The sequence below is a fragment of the Vicugna pacos genome, chromosome 25, assembly GCF_048564905.1.
Source record: "Vicugna pacos chromosome 25, VicPac4, whole genome shotgun sequence".
NCBI lineage: Eukaryota > Metazoa > Chordata > Mammalia > Artiodactyla > Camelidae > Vicugna > Vicugna pacos.
In genome coordinates, this window is record NC_133011.1 from 971,590 (window position 1) to 976,301 (window position 4,712).

Consider the following 4,712-nt stretch of genomic DNA (forward strand, 5'->3'; position numbering starts at 1 on the left):
AATTTAGTCATAATCACCAATAAGTTCTTTCTGCATCTCTTAGTCCTTAGGTCAATAACTTACATCATTTCAGCAGGCAGGATGTGACATCTCATAGCCATTGAGTCATGGTTTGGAGTAATCAGGCTCTCTTTGGTCTAATTCTGGGCATCAGCATAATGCAACATCATTGACTATGCTGATGACTTTGCTCTATCTAAGTGCAGAACTGCATGGATCTCCACATCACAAAGTCAACTAAACTGGCCAAGGTTTTGGCCACCGCTGACTTGGACGTTGGGAATCAATTACAGGAGAAAGAGCAATGTGTAAGGCTTGATGATGTAATAATCTGCACGTAAAATATATAAACCCATCCTGTCTTCCAACAGTGGAACCTGAGGGAAGTAGGTGTGAAATGTCTTAGTCACTGGGATGAGATAATAGGAAACGGAAAATGTTTCAACTCATCAATGTATATGCAAATGGAAAAATGCTTCACTGACAGGTTTAAGTTGTGTTCTAATTCTGGCAACTTCTGGACAAAAGGACCCTATGTGTGGCCATAGGATCAATGCTAAAGAAAACAATGAGCAGTTAAGAGTTTGCCATTTTCTTTTGCATAAAATGAGGAATAGATGTTAAAATGTGCCCTCAGGAATTTCCTTCTCATGAACTTTAGCAGCTAAAGAAGAGATCCTCATGTTGGAAAGCGAGTTTTGATTTGATGCAGAGCCTGTTGCTCAGTGACACGATCTTATACCACAGCTTCAGAAACAATGTCAGCAAAGTTTGGTTCTTAAATATTTCAAATAATTCAATGTATTGTTAGCAGGAAATCGTGCCATTATAAAGCTACTTCCACTCTCAAAATACGCAAGAACTTCAGACAAGGTGAGTCATAATAATTTGAATTGAGTTGATTTGGGTTACCTTTACCCCAAGAGTAATTTTGGAGATGGGGTTTTCCTACCTTAGGAAAATATTTCCTTCTACACAGAGAATAGGCAGTTCTATAAAGAATTGGAAAAGTGAAAATTGAACATAAAATGTAAAAAGAAGTAATATGGATCTGGTAGAATTCTACGATGTGTGGCTCTAGAATGATGTATGCCTGTGTGTGACTTTAATTAAGACCCTTTATCTCTCTCTACCTGAGATCTCTCAGTGGTTAAGAATGGACAAAGAAGACTGACACCTACTGAGGATCTACTATGTGTTGAACACACAGAGCTAGTTTAAGTCCATCTTCAGAGCTGTCTTAAAAGTTGTTGGAATTGAGTTAGCGGAGGCTCAAAACACTTTGTTTACCGATCTTGGAATGATTGTCTATAAGCCTTTTTAAAGCGTGCTTGATGGTCAACTTCTGCAAAATAAATTTAGGGCTGGGAGATTGACACATTTACATATAATAGGTCCTCTAAGTTGAGCTTTTATTTTTCCTTTTAACTCTGTAAGTGTCAGCATATGCTTCTTAAGGTGATCAAGAGAGGCATTCATTGCCCGCCCAACTGTAGTCACAAGAACAATATTCTCCAACTTATAATATAACCAGAAGGTGTTGTTTCATGTAATTCTGGTGCAATAAATAAGGTCCCATACCCCATAAAGAAATCTGTTGGTTATCAATAAAAATGGATCCTGAGTTCTGGCTCCTATGTTCCATGTCCTAAAAGCTTCAAATCCCAGATTTATGGGATCCTGAATGTAACTAACTATTGATTTCCAGTGCCTCACATGATACCAGTTTTCAACTTAAAAAGCAAAATAGGTGTTGTAACTATCATCAAAAAAAAATCTTTATGGTACTCTGAGCTCTAATTCATGCAGCAGAGAATCAAAATGCTCGTGAGTCTCTCTACAAAATAACTGGTCTTCATACATTATAACCATTATATATCGTTGTATATATATATGCATATACGGATATCACCATTATAAAACATTAGGTAGCGATTCTAAGTTTGTTGGTTTATTGCCTGTATCACTTACTAAACTTTACCTATATGATTATAGAATCTCGTCTGCTTTAATTACCAAAGCATCTCAGTCCCTAGCAGAACTGTCATAAAACAGACACTAAGTGGATTTTGCTTGAAGGAATGAATGTACTTTAATGATGGTGACTATGCTTTTTCTGTTAGGTTATTAATTTTGATTTCTAGAAAGTTATAAAAAGCAGAAGACGTCTAGGATCCCATTTAGCATCTTTGTGCACCTCTTATGTGCCTACGCACTTCTTATTCTTAGCATCTGTGAACTAAACAACTGTCAGAAAGTATTCCCATTTCTCTATGGTAAGTATTTTTTTCATAATTTCTTTCATGCTTACCAAAGTTACATAAAGTAACGATTGGTTTTGAATTAGCAAAGGGAATCATTGCAACAAACCATAAATGTTTGTTCTTTACTATTGAAAAATTAGTGGCCCAATCAAGATTAGCTAAATCTTTGACATAACATGGCACTAGGAGTCTCCCTCAGACAGAAGAACATAAACAAAGCAGGTGGTCCCATCTGACATCAAAGCTGACCTAAGGGAGAAATCGAACATATACCGAGAAAATATAAGAAATACCACAATCACCATTTATACATGTTTGGGAGACCGAGTGAAGGAAAGAGCCAGTTGCCAGAATCGATGTGACACAGCGAGAAGAAGAGAAGTTATAAACTGTTGAGTCACAAGTAAAAATTCTCAGGGATAGTATAGGTCAGAAGAGCTAGAAAAATTCTCCAAAATTAAATTTTATTCATTTTTTATTGTAAATAATTAATATAAGGTATTAATGTCACTGTTTTATTTAAACAATGAAGTCTGAAGAGAGTAATTACAATATGTAAGCTACAGATCAAACTCATACCTCTGTCCAGGGGAATCGTTTTTCAGTTTCTGAGACTCTGCTGCCACCTACTGTGCAGAAACGAAACTACAGAAAAAGAGTAAATGTCCTTTCTGATCTCAGTATGCTTTGACCTAGTACAAAATGTGGAATTAAGCAAAAGACTAAGAATTACAGTTTCTGTTGAACAAGGCAGCGTGCAGTGAGCAAGGCATTTACCAAATAGGAAACTTGGAATATTTAAATAGCTAGAAATCTGAAGCAGCCGAACAGGCTCAAAAATTAAATATCTAAAACAGGGCGAAGTAACAGGAGAATTAGAATTTAAGCATATAGAAAGTCTTACGTGAGTCACATGAGCCAATCACTACTGTGAATGTGTTGTGTGCAATTGACAGACACTGGGCAATGCAGGCATTCCTGTGACTTGTTTGTGAATTTTGAGTAGTGAGCCTGGCCAGGGGTTAAACCGAGATGAATGCTTTAGTTATCTTGTTTACCTCTGCTGGCTATGACACTAGACTTTAAACTTAAAGATCACTTGATCAGCTATTTATCAGAGAAAACTGGAAGTGGAGCATTCGATTCAGATATTGAAACTGCGTCAACAAAAGCCGTAGTATTGAAGGAAGGAATTCATTCTCACCAAACATGAATGAAGCCAAAGCTCCCTTTTATGCTCCCGTTTTGTTTCATTTCACGTTCTGTGCTTTGTTTTCGTCTTCATTTGCCTTTCAAGGAAGTTGAAACCGTAAGTGTCCATGGAGAAATGGAATCAAACTTCAGATGATTTCATTTTGTTGGGGTTGTTTCCGCCAAATCGAACTGGCCTGCTTCTCTTGTTTCTGATCGTGCTCATATTCTTTCTCGCCTCGGTGGGTAACTCGGCCATGATTTACCTCAAACGCTTGGACGCCTGGCTCCACACACCTATGCACTTCCTCCTCAGCCAGCTGTCTCTCATGGACCTGATGTATCTCTCCACTACCGCCCCCAAGATGGTGTTCAACTTCCTCTCCGGCCAGAAAGGCATCTCCTTCCTGGGATGTGGGGTGCAGTCCTCCTCCTTTCTGACCATGGCATGTTCTGAAGGCTTGCTCCTGGCTTCCATGGCCTATGATCGTTATGTGGCCATCTGCCACCACCTCCACTACTGCATCCGCGTGAGTAAAAGGATGTGCGTGAAGATGATCGTGGGATCTTGGATCTTGGGGTCCATCAACTCCCTGGCACACACAGTCTATGCCCTCCATATCCCTTACTGCAGGTCCAGGGCTATTAATCACTTCTTCTGTGACGTCCCAGCCATGTTGCCTCTGGCATGTATGGGCACCTGGGTCTATGAGTACATGGTTTTTGTGAGCACCAGCCTCTTTCTCCTCTTCCCTTTCCTTGGCATCACTGCTTCCTACGGCCGCGTTCTTTTTGCCGTCTACCATATGCGATCCAGAGATGGAAGAAAAAAGGCTTTCACCACCTGTTCAAGTAGTGACCTTCTGCTATGCACCTTTTGTCTACACCTATCTTCGGCCCAGGAACCTCCGCTCACCAGCAGAAGATAAAATTCTGGCAGTCTTCTACACCATCCTCACGCCAATGCTCAACCCCATTATCTGCAGTCTGAGGAATAAGGAAGTCCTGGGCGCCATGGCAAGAGTGTTTGGGATATCCTCGTCCATGAAGCAGTAATTATGGCGGCCCTCACTCTGCTTCATTTCCTCTTTCCATGTTGGTTAGAAGACCCTAGAGGAGTACTGCCTGGTAGAAATATAATGTGAGCCACGAATGTAATTTAAAATTTTCTAGTAGCCACATTTAAAAAATGAAATTAATCTGAATAATGTATCTGTTTAATCCCAATGTTATAATCAATATTGCTATTAACAACAC

At 39.5% G+C, this 4,712-nt stretch overlaps 1 pseudogene; it reads left to right on the forward strand.

The window, feature by feature from the left end:
* The first annotated feature begins 3,583 nt into the window (after positions 1-3,583).
* Positions 3,584-4,511, forward strand: LOC140689086 (olfactory receptor 2L13-like; annotated as a pseudogene).
* The last annotated feature ends 201 nt before the right edge of the window (positions 4,512-4,712 follow it).